Here is a 26,251-nt window from a genome sequence, read left to right as displayed (position 1 = left end):
TGTGTGTGTGTGTGTGTGTGTGTGTGTGTGTGTGTGTGTGTGTGTGTGTGTGTGTGTGTGTGGGGGGGAGTGACATCTGGGCTGCTAGCCAGCCAGCAGTTGGGCTAGATGTCTCATACCGGCTTACCACTGAGGCTAACACTGATATGGCTACCGTGACCAGTGGTTTCAGCCCTAATTGAACAACAAAAGAAAATCTAAGCCTTAAATTAAAGCATTGCATAGTGAGAATTTCTTCATCTTCCTGTGGCATTAAGTCTGTGTAACTAATGCCAGTGAGACTTTACCTATTCATAAAGATTTCCCATATTCTGTTTCTTTGAAAAAACAAATATCAAATGTAGCTAGTATCATATGATATAAGGAGACGGTTGACCACTTAAAAAATGGAAATAAGGAGTGTGCTCAAAAACAGCGCATGTTATTATGTGAAAATGCAGTGTATATTTTCATTAAGAGAGCTCGACACAGAGACAGACAGCAAGAGAACAGAGAGGCCTGCGCTGTGCCCATCCTCACTCTGGCCCTGTGCCAGGCCTGCTCCAGCAGAGGAAAAGAGAGAAAGGGAGGCTGTTGGGAGCGTGTGCGGATGTGTGTCTGTGTCTGTGTGTGTGTGAGTGTGTGAGAGAGAGAGAGGGGGGCAAACATTCCCCTGGCAGGATCCCCGGGTCCCGACGGAGGGCAGGGTTCAGCCTCTGAAGGAGAGGCTGCGTGCCCGGCAGTCAATTAGCGGCTTGCATTTACACAACAAATGGAGCTCCTACAGTTTCCCTAGCCCCTCACACACATCCACACACACCACTCATGAGTGTATCCACTCAGCGCTCATCAGCACACGCCAACGCAAGGTCATAGAGAAGGGAAGGGAGGGAGAGAGAGAGAGAGAGTGTGTAAAGGAGAGAAAAAGAGGGAGAGAATAAGAGAGAGAAAGAGAGAGAGCAAGAGGCCACCTATCTGTTGGAGTGGTACTCCACAAATACTAACTCATTGGCTATATCAGAAACACAAGCAGAGACACGGTGAGCACGGAGTAACAAAATCCCTGCAGCCCAACATTGCAGCTGCGATGCAGATGTGAAAACTTGTCCCCAAACCTTCTCTGTCCTTAAGAGATTCCACAGAAGACAAAGAAAAGGAAGCTCTAAATCACAGCTGAGTGGCCAATGGACAGACTCCAGCTTTTTCAAATGAAATTACTTTCTGCATCTGCCCATTTGGTGTCACACTAAATTTAGGATCTTTTTCAAACAGCGGTTTAAGACGAAGCAACCAACCACTGCTTTCAACCTTGGGCTCCAGAAAATTATCACTTCGATCACCCATTTTCTGACATTTTACGCACTGTGATTAATCGATTCTTGATTTGAGTACTGGAGTGTCGAGAGCGCTGCTTCATCAGCCTCTCATCAGACATTCTAGTGCTAATGCAAGCGAAGAACTCAAATTTGATTTATACTTGGCAATTCGCCTTGTGGATTCCCTACATTGAATTCATTCTTAGGTCTATAGATGCTAATCTTATATATCTGGGATCTGGTTCCATAAATTTGAACAAGTGAATCTGCCCTCATTAAACAAAGTGCGATGAAGCTCTGAAAGAATTGCATTGGTGGAATACTGTGTTTTAGTATGGTATTCTGATATGCTGAAACATCTTTAATCCCTTGCATTGACATACGTTACTGACTTACATGGCACAAACCACAGCTGTTCTTATCTGTGTCGCATGACACAGTCACATTTCTGCAGAAGCATATGTCACGTGCAGGTTGCGCCATAGTTTCGTACATTCACCACCAAAGCATGATTTAAAGAGTCATGTCAACACTTCTCATTGTTTTCTCTTTACATTCTTTCTCTCTGACAACTTGCGTGTCGAGTGAGCAGAGATCATCCTATTACTGTATATTTTTGCAGCTTTGCAAAGAACTAGAAAAAGAACCGGGGCCGCTGTAGCTCTCATTTGTGTCTTTGCAGCACTGAGTTGTGCAGTGTTTGGAAACTTTCAAAGCAGAAGCAGACAGCATCATGCATCAGAGCACACAAACTGAACCAAAAACAAAAATTTCTTAGCAGGTTGTTAATTTAACTGCAGTGGAAGAAGCCAAATATCAGCTCTGTATAATTAGACACATAATAAAGTTAATGTGAGCCTACTGACCAGCTCAGCAGTCCTCAACTCACTGGAAACAAAAAATGAAATAACAGTGACAGACACAAGTGCGCACACTGAAGGGAGACAAGCATTAAAACAGGGCAGGAGTGACTGACGTCCCTTTGAAACATTTAGCTTCACCGGACACCTTGTGGAAAATTGTCATGTCAGGATGACATGAGAACAGAAGCTGAAGTCAATACTCTTGATTCAATAAAGTTGATCAGGCAATACCCCTGTCAGGACCAGGGGAAATTCCTTTCAATCTTTCTTTGTGAATCCACTGAACACAAACACACACAAGAGTCTTGCGCTGGGCAGGCAAAAGGTTACACTACAGGAGGAGGCTTACTGTACTTTAACAGTATTAAATTTCATGTTGTTAAACTCCTAAAAGAAAAAATATGTTTAGCTTTAATGTATCTTATGTGGACAGCAATGATGGATGTTTACAATAAATGGTGAAACAGGAATTAACTGTGCATATCAGTACCTGTACCATAAACTTGATACCGGGGCAGTTGAGGGCGTGAGTGTGGAAACGAGGCTTAAAGACAGGACACAATCAACACTTCTGTCTGTCTTCACTTCCCCTGCTCCTCCCAACCATCTGTCACTCTCACCCATGGACATTCAGGTGAGAACTGCCTCGTCTTCAAACTGTGTATCTGTGTGAAACGGGTACGCTCGGCAGCAAGAGTGGAAGCCGTTAATTGGAGGAAAACAGAGGTCTCCTCTGCTGTTTGGCGTGTACGCGACTCTCCAAACAAACAGGTCGGCTTGCCATTGCGGCATCTTTTCGCCTATCTGCCCTCTACCTACTCCATTCACTAATCTCCTGTCTATAACATCAATCTATCAGGGACAATTATTAGTGAAATGAGACCAGAGGTAAGTGGATGAGAGCTGGCCTGTGGCATACAGCAATCAAACCCCAGCCCATCTCTCTCTCTGTAGCTCTCTCGTTCTTCCTCTCACCCCCCCCCCTTTCTCTCTCCCTCCAGCTGTGCTCTGAATAGGCCTTTAAATCACCCGGCCCAGGCCCTTTGATTGGTTGACCTCTCTGCATGATTAAACAGCCATTTTCATCACGTCCTCCATAGAAGAGTGACAGAAAGAGAAAGAGGGAGAGAGATGGAGAGACAGACGCCGATAAGGGAGGTGAGCGAGCCCAACCAAATGGGATTTTACCACACTGATGATGACAGACATCTGGATCACACGGGGTGGGGGGCGGGCTGATACTCTACACAGTGATGGCTGGTGTGAATAGCACCTGAAAGTTTAACATATGGCTCCGCTGAATATAGCTGGCAAATTCAGCGGATGACGTGACAGACGTAATAATGTCTATATGACAATAAACTGCCACAATCACCTCTAAACAAAAAAAAAAAGAAAATCGAACATGACACTTTCTAAATACAAAATTTTCTTCATTTAAAAGAGTCAGTTTAACGCTCGTCTGAAAGGACCATAATATAATGCGTGAGATAAGATATCAGACGGTCATAGTTACCACTGCTGTGCACAGTGTCCACAATGATTTACTAAAAGCAGTGTTCTAACAGTGGGAGAGTTTAATTTCCTCCTCTTCCCTGAAAACAAACCCTTTCGTCCGATAAAGTCACCACCCCCTCATAACATCTGTTTGGCTTCCGAATAGAAAAAAAAAAAAAAAGCCGCAAAGCCAGTGTGGCGGGGTGGCACAAGTAACAGCAGCTGTTCCAGTGCTGTGTTCAGACTTTAATTAAAGTTTGAATCAGCTCCTCTCTATTTTTTGTCATCCTTCTTTCCCACCACTCTCTTCTCTTCCTTGCCCTGCTTTGAATACAAAAGCTGCTCACTGCAGCAATATTATTTAGTATTTTTCGGTGCGAGCTGTCTTGTTGCCGTTCCGAGTTAGTTAGCGCTGCCAAGTTCCCTCCCTTATTCCTCGGCTGTCTTATTCTTTTCCCTCAGCTCTTTCTGGCCGAGGTGCAGGCTCTGGCGTCGTTTTGTTCAGATTCTTAATATCCCGCCCTTTCACAAATCTAAACACTTTTATGTTGATGCAGCTACAAGCAGACTGGGAGATGGGTTACTTTTGAAAATGTGTCTGTGCTGTGGCCAAGTTTCACTGCGGCAGTGATTGTTGAGGGGAGAATGAGGTGTGTCTAACTGAAAAAAAAGAAAGAAAGAAAAACTAAAAACAGCTTGTTCCTTAAAATGTCTTCATGAGATGTGTGCCAGTGACTAAAAGATGCTCCAACTTGATGATAACTTGGGTTTGGAAAAAGCTACAAATTTCAGACATGTCCATTCTAAATGTAACCACTGGTTTTGGTTATTGGTCATTCCATTGTTTTTGAGCTAACATTTGGTATTGCCTGAAGTGCCAGTTAGACAAATACGATTTGTCATGTGTCAGAGGACACGCAGAGTACGTCTGCAAGTGCACCAGAGGCCATGTCAAGCTGATCCCGAGAACCAAACAAGGTCACACTCTGAAAACAATGAAGAGCTGAGCTGATCAACCAGAACAGCCGCATTCCTTCACATGCAATGGAAACCAAGGAAATCTTGGTGAGGCAGAGGGAGGACAGTCTCGAGAGAAAAGACTGAGTGAAAGGAAGCAACTCCTCCCAGCTCAAGCACATCACCAGGCACAAGCTCCACACCCCATTTCATTTGAAACGCGGTGCTGAATGGTATCGCTGATGCATTCCTTCGTGTTTGCTGGCTGTTTCGTCACATGCTCTGCCTCATTATCCAGCCTAGAAAATCTAGAAGCTGGAAAAAAAAAACAGACTCACTGAAGCAAAGATGTTCCTTGCTACTCTACGTCTCTTTATGTGGGGGCAGGCAAGCTGCTGACCAATGCGACAACTGCTGGAAGAAGAGGTCAGAGGTGACCAAGCGCAACTGAAGACATCATGGCATAGCAATGTGTGGCTCACATCCAGACCCATCTATATGCCCCTCCCCATAATGCAGTAGCAGACCAGAGGTTCACCCCAGAATGGGCAAAAAGCAACAACAGAGCACTGGCAATAAAACCTCCATGGCTCTACTCCACCTTCAAAGTACAGATCATTGTAACATTTGACCTCTCTTTTCCCACCCCTCCTCAAAGTTTGGAGCCCTGCTCCTCCTCCTGCTCTTCTTCTATTTCTGGCTACAACCTGCACCCCACCCCCTTCCTGGCGGTCCGCCATTGTCTGGCCTGGAGCACTTATTCCCAGTGTGCCCCTGTCGGTTTGCTTTTTCTCTGCAGGTGGTCGAGGACAGAGAGACAACTTAAAAGAACCCCCAGGATTTGTGCCGTTGTTACATGGAGGCAACACAGGTCTGCTAAAAGAATTGGACTGAGCAGTCACCAGTGTTCTGCACACCATGCTGTCTGTGGTTTTCTCCTTAACAAGGTATGTAAGGTAGAAAAGAGAGGGGAATGAGATTTTATAGTCCTCAAGCACATGGTTCCACTGACAGAAGAGAAGCAAAACAAAGTATTTCTGCAGCATCCCGAAAACTTTCCTCTGAAGCTGTGAAATGCTAGGAACGTGATCTAAGGTGCACAGTGTGCAACAAGCTTCGAGTACAGTATAGTTCAAAAGTGAAAAATACTATGCAAAAGAAAAATATGAAAACAACATTTTTCCACTGAGTGAGCTCATAAAATACACGTGTCTCATATCTGCATAACTCTGCAGCAGGTGAGCGTCGTATTACGGGGTAACCGTAGTCCCTGTGAAATCAGAAAAGTCCCATGTACATGTGTCTATAGTCGACATGCTATGCAGTGGCACAATCCCAACATACAATAGAGGCCAGACTCAGTGGGCTACTCATCACTTCTCCCTCTTTAACCCTTTGTGAAGGGTACAAAGAAAGCTGACAAAGAGGCTGTGGAAATAAAAAAGGAGTGAAGAAGGAGGAGGTGTAGGATATTCTATGCTGCTTCTGCACCATTTTAAGAGGAGTTTCAGGCTACATTTTCTATGTGACAAGTCAACTTCACCATAAGCACAGGGACATGAATATCGGGAAACCATTTCTTAGACAGACACATAACATTGTGATTAGGCGTGTGGAGTAAGTGGCCTGGTTTCAACTACAAACAGGGCTATTTACTGTAAAAGGTTTGCACTTTTATTTATGTTCCAGTTTTCTTTAAAAAATAATTTCAGTGGTTCTTTTGGAGTGCTGTTTTAACAGAAATCATTTTTCATCTGGGCTAGAGTTTCAAGAGAAGCAATACTGCTTTTAACCATAGCTTAAAAAAATTGAGCTTGTCCCAAAACCTGACAGGTCCCACTTGGCCCTGTTTTAGAAAATTGGCTACTGGGAGTTAAACGTGGAGAGGTGAGAAGCTGGGAAGCGCTCCAAAGTGATTTAGGCTAAAGCTACTCAAAACCTACCCTTCTTTTTGCAGCTGAAGTGGGATAGCATAGCGGATTTAAGAAGGCTAACTGCTTTTTCTGTTATGTTGAAAGAGCAAAATGTTTTTTTCTTTTTTTCTCTGTCCCCATGATTGACTGGTTTTCTGCAAAGAGTCTGCCCTCTCCAAACACACACACAGACAAACACAAACACACACACACACACACACACACCAAGCTAGCCAAAAGCACCAGCCGACATCTAATGAGTGCCAAGCACTCAGGGGAAAAAATTACTGGTAAACAAAATGAATAAATGAGCACTTATCTCCATCTGGTAAACACACATGCAGGTGCTGACATCAGAGTGTATGGTTTATGAGGCATAGCATGCGTGTCTGTGTGTGTCACACAAACCTGAACGCAACTAAGGGACTAGAGAGAGGGTACATTTACCTGTGTCCTACATGGATATGCACACATTTCTTCAATCCCCACCGCTGCCTCGGGGGCACAGTCACCAAACTGCTGACCTCTGTGGAATGAGTTGTCCTTCCTTCCGCTAACATGGAGGTTACTGCTAGTCCCAACACAGACACAATAAAGAGCCCAGACAGGCATCTAGCTGATTTACAGGCTAGCCCACAGCCATGTGGCTCTTTTCAAAAGCCTTCCTTCTATTAGGTCTTATTTACATGGCTGGGGAGTACAGACCATTTGAATTATTTAAGATTCCCCTTGGTAAACACAACAGAAACCAGGAGGGGTGTGTGTGTTAAGCAAGTAGAAGGATGCAAGACAGCAATAACGACACAGCAGATACTATGACTGAGATGGATGAAAAAGAAGTACGCAATTATGAGTTACTGCACCATTACATTAATCAAAATATTCAATAACTACATGCCAGTGAAAACTCTTCACCATTTCATCTCCTTTACAACAGTGGAGAGTTACCTTACATTAAACCAGAGGTCTTTTCACTTTCACGTGCACAAATATGTTAAGATACAGTGTGCACATCAACGATGTGCTGCTTATCTCAATGCAAATACATGCACAGGCACACACCCACAGTGCACTGCCTCCTCTCTCACACAGTGGTTCTCATTAACAAGCCAAACATGCCTGAAGAGGCAGACAGACTCTAGTGAGCACAGTAAACAACCAGTAGGCTCCCTCATCTAAACTGAGACTATCTCAGCATCCGCAAGACACAATTTCTGCCACTTATACTGACAGGCTCCAGATAGAAGCCATTCAAAGGTTAGAATTTTGCCCTATAAACTAGGGAAATTGGTTGTTCCTGCTAAGAGTAAATTTAGGAAGGCAGACACTAGGGGTATGTGGGATACCCTCTATGTCTGTGACTTAATTCTCAGTTCTAACATACTGTTCATAAAAGAAAAAGAAAAAAATTTGAGATTCACATTAAGTAACAATAACTATGATTCTAGGAAGCCTCACTTCACAGATGCTAATCCAGGAAAATATTAAGTGCAACTCAACCTGTCAGATGCACACCTCATCAATAAAATTATTAAACAATATAGATGACATGAGATGAGATTACAGGAAGGAAAGATGATTTCCAGATCAATACCAGACTCGCTCTCTTTTCATAAGCGAAAAAGCAACAAGAGAAACCTTTTTTCTTTTCCTTTTTTTGGTCCGTCTGCAACAATCAGACCCAAGCTGCCCGTTTGAGTCAGTGTCTGATGGGGGAAGACAGACTGCTGACAAGAGCATTAGCCTGCCAGGTAGGAAGCCTCATATGCTGAGGTTGTGCCCACTAGCTGCAGGTGTAGTGGGATTCTAGACAAGGCCACTAGGTCAGAAGTGGAACGAGCTTAATTCTGCATCGCTGGGACCTTCGGAATGACTGTAACTCAATCCAAGTAGTGACATGCTGGGGGTCGAGGGTCAAATACAGCCAATGACACTGGTTCGCTTTGGTTGGGATGAGTCTTTCCCACAAATGAAATGAGGGATTGTCAATTTGACTTTCTTTGAAAATAAACTCATCGCAGTATTGTCCTCGAGAAATGCGAGTATGCACATAACAGTGAACGACAAAATTTCTTCTTGCCCTACTTAAGTCAGTCTTGTCCCTCTGCCTTGCATTGTAAGCAAACCAACCAACAAATCTTTGAACAATAAAGGGAGCTATGTAAACTCTGTTCCCCAACATGCAGCACAGACTAACACTGGAGCTTCTTTCAATTTACAGCCAGATTAGCAGGAGTGGTTTTGATACTGTCAGAATGGCAGAGATTTTTCTATTCCGAGTTGTCTTGAGTGAGTGGCCTTTTCAGTGCCTGCTTCAAAAAGCGTCCCTGTACCCGAGCAGCTGTCACTTTCAGCAGGCACTGAGGAAGACGGAAGCGGGGGAGGGGTCCTTTGAAGAAACAGTTAAAAGTGAGCGATAAAAATAAACTGGGAGAGAGGAGAAAATTAATTATACATAACAGACAGTTCACTTGGATGAGCACGGCGGAGAAACTAAAGCTGCCTTCCTCAAAGAAAGAAAAAAGCCATTTTCAGACTGCAGACATTTCTGCTCTGCTCACAGTGGTCATATTGAATCAGCTATACTATAGTAAGGCATGCAACAAGGATTTTGGGTTTTTAATGGTCAGAGCATCAAACAGTACAGCCTGAGCCTTCATTTAAATTCCACAACCACTCACTTTATGCATCCTTTCTAGTTCAGCCAGCTTCCCCGAGACCAAAATAAAGCTGTCACACCTGATCACCCCCCTCCCACACCCCCTTTTTTTTTTTTTGTAAAAACTTTGATGAAGCTTGCTGATAGCTCAGTCTACCTTTAAATTTGCCTCTGATTGGCACTGATGAGGGTTTATGCTGCCGGCTCACCTGCAAACTCACCTCTTGATATGATTCGTAATGCACCAGCACTTTGTAGTTCAACACCGCCCACTGACTCTCAATCCCAGCTTCTTATTTGGGCCAAATGGAGGTCATTCCTATTTGAGCAGTCAGTCAAGACAGGCCCGCCAGGTATTGGCGAGTGAATTTATTTCATATTAAGGCTTGTCGGCTGGATAGGTGTTAGCACCATGAGAGCTGTGAGTGTGTGTGTGTGTGTGTGTGCATAGCATGGCCTTCGGGTAGAGCCCTACTGCTGGACCCTCTTTCGTGCTTTTTAATATTGCTGTTGCTGAGTGGCTCCTCACCTCAGGGCATCACAGAAACCCTGGAGAGCCTAAGTAAAATACTGATGGAAAGACAGGAAGGGAAAGCCTCAGAAAGAGATACAGGGAGGTGACCGACAGAGAGGCTGGGCAGGACGTGACGGAAGCAAAGAAGGAAGAAAAGATCAAGACGTGCAACGAAATTAATAAATTAATAAATAAACACTAGTTTAACAGAACCCAGCAGGCAACATACCTCTCTGCCTAACCTCTTTAGCAAGACTGACACAAATGAAAACTCATGTAATAAAAACATGCCATCTCCACCGGCTGTGATATGAAAGCAGATATTGCATTACAACATCGCTGAGCCAAAAAAGCCCTCAGTCACACATGGGGGGGTGGGGCAGAGTTAACACTACTGTGTACGTGACACTCTCTGACATAACCACTGTTTCAGTTCAAGAGGGGATCCCGTTTCAGTTAGTAGTAAACGCTTCTTCACTGAGCCAAAGGGGCATCAATGGACAGGCACTGGCAAACAATGAAGACTAGCCATCTCGTAAATGAAACATAGTGAGGAGCCAGTTGTGAAACAGACAGAGAAGCCTGGCCTGCTAGTCCACAGTCTCTCTCTAGGAGGAGGAGGAAAAGGGAGACCAGAGGAGAGGAGAATCGGCATGCAACCTGACAAGGTGTAACTTTGCTGGAGAGGAGGGAAAGTGTTCGATTTGGGGGGTGTCGGTGGCAAGAACGGACTAGGAAAGGAAGTCTGAGTGGCAGCATGAGGCTGGAGCCAGGAAGAGCAGCAGAAAAGTGGAGGCAGAGAGGAGGAAATGCCTAAAAGTTGAGGATGTTACACTGGTCAAACATTGAGGAACACCGGAAAAGGACCTGGATTCTGCAGTGTAGCAACACACAGACTACAAAACTGTGAGTGCAAACACAGTGCATATATCTGCCCACTGCATGAAAGCCATGAATCATAGTGCAGCATACCCTCAAGAATACAGTTACACTGTGAAAGTCCTTTCCCATATATAAACAATTTCCTTAACCCAGTGAAGTAGTTTTTCACTCCAGCTGAGAAAGTCCCATGTGTGTCTGCAGAAATTTATTTCAAATCCTTGTTTTTATTTCCTTTTCTAAAATCCTCTATCAATATAAGCAGTAAAGCAAAAATATATCTTGGCATGCTGTCTTACAGCATGCCAAGATGCAATTCAGTCCTCACTTTAGTGCAACCCCTCTGCTTCGACATCCATCTACAATCTAATTAGACCTTAAATATGCCGCTCACTGAAACGTCCGGAGGAATGCGACGTGGGGGGAGCCACACAAAGGCCGGACCAGAGGGGTGCAAAGAGCACATGTCAGCTCGAATTCCAAAGTTTGGACATCACAGATTTACTCTTCACAGAGGCAAACGGCAGCAGGCAGACTGGACAGGGCAGACTTTGAAAATTCACGACACTGCTGCTCTATTGTGGGGCAGATCTGTATCATAATTAGGGAAGATGGAGGGAAATTGCTTGTAATTTTCTGGCTGGGTTGCCAGCTTTCATGTTAATGCCGTACAAGATGACATTTGGACTAGTGGGACTTTTTGAAACAACAAAGAAACAATCACGTAGGTGAGATCCTCCCATTTCTCATAGATTAGGGTCAAAACAGGCAGTTGTTTGGGCATGTCTAAACATGCACACGTGTAATCATGAGCATATTATTATATCCATAATCACTTGAAGATTTTTGTCACTAGGAGAACTACACTGAGCTTTTTGTCATTTCAAGCCCCGTCGCTGCTAAATAAGAAAAAGGTCATTGTTTGCACACAAAAAAAGTCAATGATGCCTTTGGTTCCTCTCTGTCAGTCACACGCTGGTGTGAATAATGCCAGTTTTGATTTTGACATGTTCAGTATGCTTGTGTTGTGCAGCTGGTGAGATGTCCCTGGTCCTGTGATTAAGTGATTTAAAGCGTTGTGTCTAGGCACCACCTCTTAAACAAACACTCATGTCATGGTTGAAATCCCACAGTATTTACATGTGAATGCATGTCATTTCATTGAACTGTCAATAGCAAACTGTTGCTTCACCTATCTCAGGCCAAACACGGTCACATCACCTCTAATACAGAATTATGCCATCATCACACACAAACCGCCTCTGTCTATTCCAGGGGGTGCCACATGTAGTAAAATCGTCCGACGGGTGCCATGATGTGCAGATGATACACCCACGCGCAAATATTTAAGGAACACGGATGTGACTTTTCTCATTAACCCCCCAGTCTTGCACCCCACCACCCCGAAAAAAAGGTTCAAATTATCTCTAAGCCTTTACTCATCTAATATGATTCATGAATGCATGTTTAAAACGGGCTCCAAATGAATTCATGCTGCGTGCGGGGGTCGGGGTGGGTAGACTAATTTGGTTAACCAGGATTTGATTAAAAAATAGAACTGAGGAGAATCCGATAGAGCAATGAGAGCATTTTCAATAGCTGACAACCGATGCGCACTCAAACACACCCACAGACAGCCCTCACCACTCCATCCCTGCTCAGAAGAGAGGAATTCAATTGCCGTCGAATAACAAAGCTCGCAAATTGCCACAAACTGGTTTGCAGATTAATGGCCCAATCAGATCACGCTGACATACAATTTCTAATTATTTTAAAGCTAATACGGGAATCGCTTTATTTATTTGTTTATTTTTTAGAAGGGTGGGGGGGTACTACCTTGTTCCCTAGAGAAATCTAACACAACTCCTCCTTTAGGTCCATTTATTAAAGCCGGGGCAGTCAAATTAACATAAAAAGCAATAAATAAATAAATAAATAACATTAAAAAAATAATAATAAAATGTTTAAGGCCAGGCAGACTCTTCAGACTCCCCCCGATTATTTACCCAGACAGCGAGTGTCAGCTCCTTGAATACCTGTAATTATGTATGGTGGTGGCATTCCTCCTCCGAGGCAATGCAACCGCCCGGCGCACTCTGAGCCAGATTAGGCTGCGAGCTGGTCCGCGTTAGCCCGGTGCCGGTAGTTTGCTTACCCCCTCCTCCTTTTCCCATTCTCCCAAAAACTCTTATTTTTAATTCAACAGCCGTGCTTCAAGCAGAGAAAAACTCAACACACTGCACCAAAACCCGCGGATACTTAAAAAAAAAAACCCGCAACCATCCCCTTTTTTCTCTCAAAGCACCAGGTGTTCAGCGCGAGGCAATTAAAGAGAAAAAATGCTCTCAGTAATAGAGTTAGCTAAAGCGGCGCGCGAGCTCAAAATATCCGCAGTTTTAACAGTTTGTGTGTGTCTGTGTGTGCGCTTCTGTGTTTCCAATCCGGCTGGTGGTCACACCGGGGCGCACATTCAACACAGCGCAACACAGAAACGCAAGTCTACACACACCAGCGCACACCTAAATAAGTAGATATCTCTCTACAGGTCCTCCGGCCGCACGGCTTTCCACGGCTGCCTTTGGTCGGAGCCACAAGCCTCCACCTTTCTCCCCGGCAAACTCGTGGAGAAACCACACAGCGCGAGCTGGGAAGACGTTGGGAAAAGAGACGAAACACAACCCCAAACTCACCACACGGTGTCAATACAGAAGGGGGGGGGCAATGTAAGCGCAATATTTCCACCAAAAACTGCTCCTTCCACGCGAAAAGAGCCCTGCTCCAGAGTTTTCGCGGTACTTACAGGTTCAAGTGATCCTTGGGGTAGATATCCTCGCCATGGTTTTAAATTCCAAAACTTGTGGACATTTCCACACTGGTCACAGAGCGGGTCTGCTCTCTCTCCGGCGGCTCCCTGCGTGTGAATGGAGCGGAGAGGAGAGGAATGCAGCTCCGGCTCCAGGAGTAGGAGGGAGGGAGGGAGGGAGGGAGGAGGCGCTCTGCCGCCGCTGTCCCTGCTGATGCTGCAGTACCCAAACAAACCCATAGAGGGCTTCCACTGCTTTATAATGTGAAGGCTGGGGAGAACTTTACATTACATTCATAATTTGGCCAAGCTTAGCTTCCACACGTGCAAAACTATTTTTTCACGTTTTTAATTGAATTGTAATTATGAACTATTATGTTCGTACACTGTTAATTATCTGGCTTTCTGTATTTCCTCCTTCTCAGTTGTAGGTAATTATGTAGTGGCAGGCTCTGTAAATGAATATTTATATCTACTTAATAAAAATCTAAAAAGAAATGTAAAACTGTGCAAAAGTCTTGAGTCACCATTCATTTTTTTATATTTTGCTTCCAAGGAGCCAGAGTTTCCTGTAATGTTTTTAAAGCAGTCTTGAGTAAGGTCTTTTAAAGTAGTTCCTTGCAAGTTGGCTGCAGTTCTTGTATCTGACCATTTTCAGAGAATTTTGTTTGTTTTTTTAAGTCACTTAACACTGACCTATGAATCATTCAAGCATAAGAAAAGATCATAACTCAAAGGATGAGCAAGTCTTGTAACTACACATAGCAGACGACTTAGCAAAGCAGCAATTTTAAATTATCTTTAGGCACTTTGTTACTAGCAACCTGTCACAAAAGCATGTAATTTGTTCCCATTTCTTTAGCCGATTATATGAAAAATACCAAAGATAACACAGTTTGACAGGCATAAAATAGTATTTTTGCACCAGCAAGGTGATTCTCATAGAGTTATTAGCTGAAAACCTGGCACATCTCAGCATGGTGTGTAGCATGTCCTTTAAAAAACTGACAACACTGGGCAAGTGGAGGACAAAAGAAGAAGTGGCTGACCTAAAAAGCTATTTACAGCAGATGATGGTATCTGAAAGTCATGTTCTTGAGAAAGAAAATTACAAAATCCAACAAAGATCTCACACAGGACCTGAAAGATGCAGCTGGACCTTCAATTTTTCTATGTACTGTTTGCTGAAGCCTCATCAGAAATAGTCTCAGTGGAAGGGTGGCTGCCAAGAAGCTATTCTTAAGGAAGGGAAATGGGGGAAATTACACAGGAACTGCACTGAAAGTCAGTGGCAACAGGTCTGATGGAGTCCTGAATTACAGTTTTTGGTTCAAATGATCATCAGTATATATGGAGGAGGTTCAGCATGGATCAGGACATTACATAAAGCAATGACAAAAAAGCTCTTCTGAGAAAGTTTGTGCTATATTTAAGAATAAATGTTGACTTTCAAGCTCATGCAAACTGTTAAAAACTCAGTTTTCACCCTATATACTTTATTTCCATGTATGTTTGCACAAGTTTCAGTGAATCGCTGCACCAATTCCCCATTTTCTTGGTAAAATATAAAGAAATGACTTTAGTTCAATTTAATTATATTTAATTAACATAAAACAAAGAGAACAAGAAAATCTGGAGGCCACTTAAAATATAATCATGGACATTGTTACTTTCAACTACCACTCCAGCAATCACAACTAATCACAGTTGTGAAAGTCATTATTATCACAGTTATTATTACCTACATAAATATGTTTCACAGCACACATCTCTCACTTCAAGTTAAAACAAATAGCAGACGCAGGAAAAGATTACATTAGAAGTAGACGACAGCAGAGGGGGAGAAACCCAGGCAGTACTGTGTGGGAACAAGATAGGGGTGATGACAGGAGTGGACAGAGTGACAACAAATATTTGCAAGACAACCAGTTGACATTAAAGCCCTGACAGGCACAGTTTATCCTGTTGCAAGATATTGCATACCTGCAGGTCGTGAGCAGAAAATCTAAATCTACAGTGAATGGTGTTCAAATTAGAACTTGCCCGGGAGATGATCGCAGACAGATTTTAGTTGTGAGCTCCACAAAACAAGTCAGACTTCTAATTAAACGAGGAGGCCCGAAGCCTGTCTGTCATGTCCCATCAGCTGACACATTTCCACAGCCTTACTTAGACTCAGTGTCACTTTGATGACAGATTTTCAATACAAACTGCCCCTGTAAGCCTATACCCCAACCAACTTTTAATTCTTCCTCTTCTCCTATGATATTGAACTTCACAATGGTGAAAGCCACCTTCGAATCTTTATTTCAATATTCCTCAAAGAGCGAGTGAATATTAGGAGCTTAGGTAAGCCATGTTTTTGGGCACTTTTCCATGATGTCTGTGCAGCAAGGAAGCTTTTGGGATAACTGAGTTACTCAAACAGGCAGCTCAGGTTACCAATTGCACTCAGGAGAGCAGAGACCAAGATCTGGCACTAACCACACCACCTGGCCTCACGAGCTGTGTGTGTATCTAAGTGTGAGAGGGAGAGAATGAGTGTTTCACGGACGCATATGCAATGTGTGTTTTTGATTAAAAACAACACAGACCTTTGCGTGCCTGCACATTAGAATAGAAGAGTAGCTGAGTTTCGACACTTGCCAGAAAATTTCCCCCAAGTCTATCAAACCTCGCAGCTTTTCAGTAGTAGTCAAAAAGCCCACTGTGTGCCTTTAGAAACAATTGGTTTGGGCACACTAATACTAAAAGATTAGCCTCACTTAACATGTGAAAGGCCTCTGGACAAAACCTCTATCTCGCAGTTAAACAGTAACACATTGATTAGCTTTGTATTAGTGTGACTCACGTCTGTCCAGTTCACTTCAGGCCGGGTGCAAATTCTCATGGGAAAATTTTTCATGTAGTATGAAATACAATAGGCTTATGTGAGCCAGAAGGACTATTCTCTTCCTCTGTCTTCCACTGAGCTGTTTGTTGAGTTCTGGTTGCATATTATTACAGTAATAAATAAAGACACAGCACTCCTAATATGCTTAAACAAAAAAAAACTCTGCCCTTTCTGTGCACATACCTACAGTGCAAACCAAAAGCTGTTTTGTCTATAGTGCTCAGTGGTGGTATTTTTTGTAATGAGCCTGATTAATCTTAGCTGTCATGACTTCACTAGATAGTGCACGGGTCGAGTTGCTTGGGCTGAAAGCTGTGAGAATATAAAATAAATGCACGCATGGCTGTTTGGATGCTTTGCTGCTGTTTTGCTCTCTGCTTGTTTTGTTTATTTAATATATATTCATGTAGTATTAATGGGCCTGAGTTTGGCAAGAAGAGCAAATATTTTAAGTGAGCAACAAGACACCAAGAAATGTTTGAAAAGAGTGAAAAAGAGCACCGGTTGTCCTTGAAAATACACAAAGTGTGCAATCGCACAGACGCACATAAATGCAGTTTTGTGCAAACACTCCAACAAGCAAGGATGTTTGCATCTATATACACAAACAGATCCATTCAAAGATCTCACATCTTTTCTGTCTATAAAACACAAAAGGCTGCTTTTATACACAGGGAAATGATCACACTCAGATACAATGACAGTACCTTGAATTTCCAGTTATTCCTGACACACAGATAACAGCAGATTAAAATGTGCTCCAGAGACACAAAAATAAAAGAGAGATGGAGAAAACTTTGTTTTAATTCTCTTAAAGTGAAAGAAGATCACTGTTTGTTCTTCCCTAGAAGTCGATGCCATCTCTTTTACTGCCCATGAAACCCGATCCTTGGTACATAAAAGCCAAAAAAACATCTGATCTGTGCCAATTAGGCGCAACTAATCAGATTTGAACCAGCGAGTGAAGTGCAGCTTTGGTAGCCTTGTAACCTGAGGTGGCACAGCTCGGGCTAAACAGGTAATGAGCCATTAATTGGCTAACAACAAGATGGCTGACTGCTGGGTAGCAGGGTTACAGGATATCATCTGGCTAAACCTGTCTGATCTGTTTGTACAGTCACTTCAATCCTATTTGAGCTCTGAGGATCTTCGGCCATTATGGAACTGTGCCATCTGTGCCCTCCATCGCCAGATCAGGACAAACAGAAACTTTTTGAAACGTCTGTTTGAAGCCAAGTCAAAATAACAAAACATATCTATCTGTCTTGATTATTTCAGGCAATTGAAGATGTTGATGTTAGAACAGATTATAACATTTAGCACAGTCATAATGAGGCGAAGTGTTCATTAAAATAACGCAGTCCAACACTAATAGTACAGAAAGATACACAGAAGCACAAAGCTATTCATTCATCAAAACTGTCCCAGAATTCTTTGCTCTGTTGTTCAAACATAATATATATATTATGGAGGGACAAGATGATTTTCTAGGCTTCATTTATAAACTTCAACCACTTTCATGAGTGAAAAATATTACATTGAACTTACATATTCACACCGTCATTTGCCTGTGATGAACATATACATTTTCATTAGGTAGACCTTTTCAACTGCTCATTAATGCAAATCTAATCAGCCAATCAGATGGCCACAGCTGATTGCATATTAACATGGTCAAGGCAACCTGCTGAAGTTCAAATTAGCACCAGAATGTGGAAGAAAGGTGTTTTAAGGTGGCATGGTTGTGTCTTGCCAGACAGGCGAGTCTGAGTATTTTAGAAACTGCAATGAGCTGGGTGAAAATGCCTTGTTGATGCCAGAGGTCAGAGGAGAGTTGCTAGGCTCCTTTGAGTTGATAGGAAGGTAAAAATAACTCATATCAACTAAGAACAGGAAACTGAGACTACACATAGGCTCATGACAGTCGACCGCAGATGAATGGAAAACATTGTCTTGTCTGATGAGTCTTGATTTCTTCTGCAAAATTCAGATGGTAAGGCCAGAACTTGGCATAAACAACGTGAAAGCATGGGTGCATCCTGCCTTGTATCAACGGTTCAGGCTGCTGCTGGTGGTGTAATGTGGGGTATTTTCTTGGCACACCTTGGGCTTCTTGGTACCAACTGAACATCATTTAAATGCTACAGCCTACCTAGTTACTAACCATCTTCATCGCTTCATCCCATCTTCCGATGGGTGTTGATAACACACCGTATGAGAAAGCTCCTTAAGAACCCCCCCCCCCCCCCAGTCACCAGATCTCAATCCGGTAGAGCACTTTTGATAAATGGTTTAGTGGGAGAATCACATCACGGATGTGCAGCAATTGTGTGATGCTATCATGTCAAAATATCTGACGAATGTTTCCAGCATTTGGTGAATCTGTGCCATGAAGAATGAACACAGCTCTGAGCTCTGGATCAGAGCTACTAACATGATGTAACTAATAAAAAAGGCTGGTGAGTACATGATAAGATCAGTGATCTCAAACTAACAGTGTGTGATGTAATGGATAAATGAAACACAGACAAACTTCCCCCTAGTTTATTTGCATACAGTACACCAGTGTATACTTTTGTATTATGTTACACGCTGATTCTGAAGAGGCACTCACATGAGTGTATTGCCAAGCACAGCATTCCAGTTACTAGCTGCAAAACCCATCACCTGTGATGTATGTGATCACTACAATAGCTTAGTGCTTTCCTAATATGAACAAACAACTTCATTTCCATTAGTAAACACCACAGACATGCACGTTTTTAATGCCCTTCTAAATTAAAGCTTCTGAAAGTTTACATCTATTGTACGGCATCTGTTCATGGCAAAGGGAATCAGACTGTATCTGCATGCACATGTATTAAGTTAAATGTTGTTTTTTATTACATTTAAGTAAATTGCAGGATCACACCTGGGCTTGTTAGGAGTGATACTAATCAAACAGTAACACGAGGAGAAATCAAGAAAGTCATTAGGGGATTGAGAAACCTGGTATTGCTGGAGGTTAAATTGTTTATGCATTATAAGATTATGCTTATGCAACTGTTGTGAAATCGTAATGTCTTAGTAAGGTAATATGAGTTAAGAATACTTCCACCTTAATTATTCATTCAGTTTGCATTTCAGTTGTGGGAAACCTTAAGAGACTCTGGAGACTTGCTCTTTAAAATTGCTGCAACCTTATAGGCAGGCTCATTGGCCATGATTTAATGTGCATCTTTTCATAGACCTCAGTTATCAATTAGCTGTAAGTGTACACCACTGGGAATATCCTCAGTCGTGCCTGCCACATTAACATCCATTAGAAGTGAATCACCTGTCTGTGCTAGAGCTCCTCATCTGCTGAATGTTTTCCTCTGGGCTGCAATCTGTCATAGTGGGGGGAAAAGACTGGTGAGATAAGAAATTGCTGCAGCTTGTGAATCATTTTAAGGTGCTCACAAATCTCAGAATTAACAGTTTGCTTCACACCAATGAGTGCCGAGCCCGAAGACTTATTATGAATGTGGCAAGGGAGCACGGCCAGCACAAAAACACAGCAAATTTGTAACGACGACGGTTTGTGATTTCACCTCTGATGGACCTTAATACGTTCTAAATTGATAAGGTAGATTCTCCTCTTCGTGAATATTGAAGAGCTTTATAGAAAAACAAATACGAGTCGTGTAAATGCAGTGGGAAACAGAAATAAGCAATAGCGCATGGAGTCAATTAGTGGCAGAAATGCTATGATGTATGTAATTAGTATCAAAAACAGTAACAACTTTGATATTACTTGAGTGTTGCAGCGTAATTAGAAGCATGTTGTACCAGAAAGCACACCTCATAAGGCACCGGAAAACACAACACCATTAATTTTCCACGTGCTGTGCTGGGCATGCAAACAGTAGGTTCCTCTATGCTTGGCTGTTTAGCAGCAAAGCTTGTTTTCTGCTCATGCCCAGCTATTTTTTGAAAGAATGCATTTGGTGCAGAAATTTTTGAAGTACCCAATCATAATTAAAATCTAGGTGAGGCGAACTGAACCTAATTAGTTACAAACAGCCTCTTTGTGTCATCTCTCAGCTGCCATCAAACACTTTATGTGGCCCTTCTCTGCTGGCTTCTGATGTGCACGCCTTGGGGTGCTCATAGTAGGGAGACTAGCTAACACCAGTCTTTTGATTAAACTTGACATATTCCATTGTGATCAAAAAATTACAGGAACCTGTGTTGTGACTGTCTTTTGATTTTGGTATTATTATTTTTTTCCCCCCCTTTTTCACTTCACAGTTACAGAGATCTGGAGGACAATGAGGAGGGAAGGAGAAAGAGAGGTGAGGGAAAGAGCTTTGATGTTTCTATTTGTACAACACATAGCTGCTTTTGTAGATGTCCTTTAAGAGTGTGGCTGACTTTATGGCGCGGTGATGTCCTTGTGCTCAATGTGTGAGCTTAAATATTGTCAGGACACATGGCTAAAAATAATCATAAAGCTATCCTCTCCTGTCATGTAAAATATGTATACGCAAGCTGCAGCATTGTGGGTTAACACTGAGCTAGCAAAAAGCATCCATTATTTTAGCATGCTATTTTTAGCATATTTTATGGCAGTGTTAAATAGATTAACATGTCATTAAGCAGACATGCTGACCCTCTACTTCCTATATTTTATGAAGAAATGTATTTATGTAGTTTATGACGAAGTTTATAAAAGAAATACATCCATTTCTATCCAAACAGCTTGCTAACATGGTTGCAACAAGCTGTGTTGTGTTTAGTTGGATCACTTGATGCAAAACTCAAGAGGAGGACAGCTGGTTGGTTTAGGCACGAGGAGACGTTACTTCTTCCTTCTGTGATTTTAATTTCAAGCTCCCTCTTGGGGTTGCGTCAGGAAGGACATCTGGGGTAAAACTGTCAAATCAAATATGGGGGGCTACCTGCTGTGACAAGGCAGGGGCTCAAACTATTTTAATTTCAAGTGAAGGGAGAACTTTGCTGATCTGTTTTTATGTAGTGGTTTTATGCAGGCAGCATTCATCTTCCATATTTCTATACACACAGTTGTGCCTGCTAAAAAAGAGAAATGTACACAATGAAGTACTTTACAAGTGTGACTTTCCTTTTGGTTTTTCAACACCTTAAATACGATACATTCTGAGAGATAATTGTGGCCAAGCCTTGTTGTTCCTGAAATTTGGTGCTAATCAAGTGCTAACATGTTCAATTTATTCTGTATTTAATAGGTGGGGAATGTCCAAGTTTAAATGATGAATTCCAAGCTTAAGTAAACAATCAACACGGCAGGCAGTGAGAAACAGCGAGGCAGAGTTTCATTTGACATATCAGCCAAATGGAAGTGTAAATAATTTATATTTTAATATCAAGTCAGAATATTATAAACTTTAGCCCTACCATGTACCATCAACCTTAAATGCAACCTTTATTTTTGCAGACTTTGCAGACTTTGCTTTCATGAATAATAGTGGAGCAAAATGTTTATAAAATAGAAGTGTTTTCATTTTGTTCCCAAGATGGAGAGACTTAATGTAAGACACAAACTGGACAATCTGGAGACTAATATGTAACCATTTATAATGATCCATCCTGTGCGCTTTCTTAAGAAAAGCTTCATCACCACGAGTGCCGATCTCAGATCAGCTCAGCCTTTTACATGAGGACGAAAGACAGTTAGCGGGCCTCCTCGGGGATTCCAAATCAGCACACTCACATTTTGGTCCAGACACGTTCCCGGGTGCCTGTGGGAGACGGTATGTCAAAACGTCTACTTCTAATGACTGCCTACTTTGTCTAGCTCATTTAAAATCGAGGGCTGTATGCCAAGCCTTTGCCCATGCCAGGTTTTAGGTCCCAGTGACAGTAACAGTTTTAATCATATCTTGGCAGGTATGCTTATGCTGAGGGTTTCTTTGTGCAGGAAGTTTGCGGTTTGCCTGGTGTTAGATTAACAGAGTCTGTCATCTCAGCCGAGCCCAGAGCCGAAATCAGATATCACGTTAGGCACCTCTCTGCCCAGCAGAGAAGGATTGCATTGCCTCTTGACCTCTGAGAACTAGCAGAACAATACCCATGTTAAAGCATGTCAAAATTCATAAATTAATATTGCCCCCTGTATCTAATAATGACATTTTTAGGAGTAAAATTAGGAGTAGCCTCCTTGCCTCTCAGTGCTGCTGAGGCTTGTCACGATTTTAGAGCTGCTTTGTAACTTTCGGAGTTGAGTTCTCACTAAGCAACAAAAACACCGCATGTTGTCACAGCGTTTTCCACCCAAATAACTTCCACCCAAATTACCTGCAGTTTCATCATCTCATATTTAGCTGAAGCTTTTGTCATCCGCAGTGCCAGCAGCACCTGCTGTTGCTGTGTCTTTTAGCTCTCTTCAGCAGTGTAAAGCTTGCTCCCATCTTGCCCTTGACAGAGGAGCTTGTCACCCTCACACAGTAATTATACGAGAGCTGATGTCTCCTCTTTCCATTGAATTATTGAGAAGGTGGAGAGGACACCAGATCCTATGTAGAGAGAGACATCGCTGTTCACTTCCGAGTGGCCTCCGGGTATAAAAAAATCCCAAACGGACAATGCTGTGCAGAAGCAGATCGCCTGCATGTAATACCATTGAGTCTTCTTCCTGAATCCAGCTTCAGTCGTCTCGCTGGATCCCCGATACACAGCTTCATTATAACATAAGAGCGTCTTAGCTTGTGAAGACTGCAGTAATGAGCAATTTGATTGTAAGGCGACGTGCTATACATCTGTCAAAACAAAAGCAGTGAACTATGTACATAATGTAATTTATGCAGTATATAAAATTACCATTAAACAGCATTGATCAAATTTTAGAACTTGAGGTTGTCACTCGTATTTTCTTGTAATTTTGCCTCTGTAAAACCCCACTGAGGATTTTAAATCAATCAAGCAAGAGGCAGACTTTCATCTTTAATTTAAGGGTTCTGGCAAAAGCATCGCATTAACTGTTTAGGGAATACAGCCATTTATATTCATAGTCCAATTGGACAATTGACTGACGAGCAGTTTTATGGCTTCCTTATGCCGTGACAAACTAAGCATTAAAAGATGTGCAGTTGACTCCAAGTGTTGATCTTCACTTCTCTCAGTGTGAGGTCCAAAGGTGTTAGAAAGCCATGATAGCCAAATCTATCATAGAGATAGCAAGAACTTAAATCAACAGTCTGGTACATGCTGAAAATGAAAGATTGCACTGGCCAGCTCAGCCACACCAAAAAGCCCAAAACACCACAGAAGATAACTAAAGTGGATGATTGCAGAATTTTTTCCTTGGTTAAGAGAAACAAATTCATCTCTTTATCTAACCAAGTCAAGAACACTCCAGGGTTTCATTGTCAAGCTCTACAATCAATAAATGGTTTAATGAATGGAAACACAGAGGCTTTGGAACAAGGTGCACTCTACTAGTTACACTCAAGAGCAAGAAGGCTGGATTAGACTTTGCCAGAAAACATTTAAAAGAGCCTGCGCAGTTTTGAAAAGACAAAAAGTCTTTGTAAAAATTAAAACCAATATTAACTTGCACAAAAATGACAGGAAGAGAAACATATGGAGAAGGAAAAGAACACCTCATGAGCATAAAGCATATCACGTTATCTGTCATGCTGGAGATGCTGGAGCAAAAGTGGTTTCTCATCTATGGTGCTATATGAATGCACCTCAGCAGTGCATAAATACGGGCCACAGTGATCTTTCTCCAAAAAAGCAGACGGACGTCCCTGTCCTTTAAAGATGCATAATGCAAATGTCAGCACTGCAATTGTGAGCAGCCACACTCCCCTTAGACAAGTGTTATTACACAGGAAATCCTGCCACGCGTCTCTCAAAACACAACTCTGCTTCTGCTACCACCTCACCTTTGGACATCTACACCAGTCGTATATTTTGTGAAATGCACGGCATAGCGTGCGTCTGCACACATTGCTTCTCGAAATAATTTTATTGCAGGAAAAAGCAGCACGCTTGTTTGCAAAGCTGTCTGATTCGCTTCATTGTCGCGCCAGCGTTGGGCTTTTGATTGCACAAATGAGTCTTTTTGTTTTAATCCTCCACTGAACAGCCCAAGGTCATTACATTTCTGTGGAGTATGCTAACTTGCCAAGAGGTGGATTTTCCCCTAAGGTAACCTACACTGGCTTGTGTTTTAAACCTGTGAGAAAGAATGAAGAGACAAATAATTCTGGCACAAATGAACCCGCCTGCGGAGAAAGTGGCTTTATAATTAAATGTACTCCAAGAAAAGCATTTCCACTACTTGCACGACAGAAAAACCTTTCACCTTGTTCCCTTTCAGAGCTCACCTCTGCACTGCTTAGTTACCATGGTGCCATGGAGGTAGTGTGATTCATACACCACTATCCTTTTTCCTGCTACCCATCTGTATGCGGGTTATGATTTTATTTCACAATTTAAGCAAATGCTGTACCGATGAAGTCAGAAGGGAAACAAAAAGCAGTTGAAGAATTTCCTAATAAAAACATGTGGTAATATGTTTCACAGTGAGAGACTCTTGAAATCAGCTTTGACGAGATGGTCTCAAGAGAAGTGACTAAATGTGAACTGCCTTTTGTGTTACACTCTGTCCAATACTGAATGAACTGAAGTGCCTGAAAACGTCAGTTATTTCTGATCATTTCTCACACTCAGCTGCTCGAGCTTTAACACACATCGTCACACAATGATCCAACCCTTACAAGGCAGCTTATATAATCTGTTCTATGGTAAGACCTTGAGGTTTCTGTAAAATTTTGCCTGAGGACTTGATGTGACTTGTTTATGCACACAGTTTTTCCCTTTCTCCTCTTCACTCCAAGCTGTCTTCCGCACAGGAACATATTACAAAGAGAAAAGGTGGCATGTAGGAGTAGCATAGGATAGCTGGCCTCAGTTCAGTGCCTCCATCTCCAGCCCTGACAGAGCAGTGAATGACCCTCACTCACAGCTGTCCTGGACCCACTCAGCCAAGCAAACTTAAAGCCTGGAAAACAACACACTATACTAGGATGCTAAGATGCGGTCGGTAGAAGAGATAGATGGGAAAAGAGTTATTTAAATGCAAAGCAATGCATCTTGGGAAAACCTCAGAAGCTAAAGCCAGAATGTGGCCGTGCATTTTATGGACAGCGGTGCAGACGCCCTTAACGGCAGGGTGTGATCTCTCTAACTGATCTTTACAATTATGCAAGTTGTCTGGACATGCTGCGAAACAGTATTAGTAGACACAGAAAACACACTTGAGATTTTCTTCAGCAACACGTCACAAATGCCACTCATAAAAGCTATCGGTGTTAGTGAGACCAGATCTATCCTAAATGTCTTGACATTTAATTTTTGATTTCATATCTCGATGGTAGCCCTGAACTTCTATATGCGCAGCCAATCTAGATCATTTATTACCTGAGCAAAGTTATCATCACTTCATATAACGGCCACCTTGCGATATAACGCGGAGCTCAAGCTATGCTGTCTCCGTACTTTATCAAATGTGACATACTGCTCGGTGCCATATGGAGGAGGAAAAGGCACGTGTTGTAAGAGTAGGAGACTTAATGAAAGTTCATATATTTTAATAATCCACAGGTCCATTAGCCAATGTGACAGCTAATAAAGAAGACAGATCTCAGCCGACATCTTCCTAACTGCTACTGTTTGACCTCGTGATATGGTGATTTTTTAAAACACACATACATATATATATATACACATACATATATACATATACATATATATATACATACACATATATATACACATACATATATACATATACACATACATATATATACACATACATATATATACACATACATATATATACACATACATATATATACACATACATATATACATATACATATACATATATATATATATACATACATATATATATATACACATACATATATACACATACATATATACATATACATATATTTTATATATATA

At 42.1% G+C, this 26,251-nt stretch overlaps 1 protein-coding gene across 5 annotated transcripts in view; it reads right to left on the bottom strand.

The window, feature by feature from the left end:
- LOC102289754 (plexin-A1) overlaps positions 1–26,251 on the bottom strand; it is a 229,412-nt gene that overhangs the window by 166,271 nt on the left and 36,890 nt on the right. For 4 of the 5 annotated variants that reach the window (XM_005918585.3, XM_005918589.3, XM_005918588.2 and 1 more), the window contains exon 1: positions 13,378–13,522. The exons of the other annotated variant lie outside the window; for it this stretch is intronic. The gene's annotated coding sequence lies outside the window, so the exon portion shown is untranslated. Of the gene's footprint in view, positions 1–13,377; positions 13,523–26,251 lie in introns of those variants that run through there. 5 annotated transcript variants of the gene reach the window in all.

Source organism: Haplochromis burtoni, unplaced genomic scaffold (assembly GCF_018398535.1).
Source record: "Haplochromis burtoni strain Fernald_Lab_line unplaced genomic scaffold, NCSU_Asbu1 Contig_32, whole genome shotgun sequence".
NCBI lineage: Eukaryota > Metazoa > Chordata > Actinopteri > Cichliformes > Cichlidae > Haplochromis > Haplochromis burtoni.
Note: the sequence above shows the minus strand (reverse complement) of the source record. Positions and strands in the feature narration are given on the sequence as shown.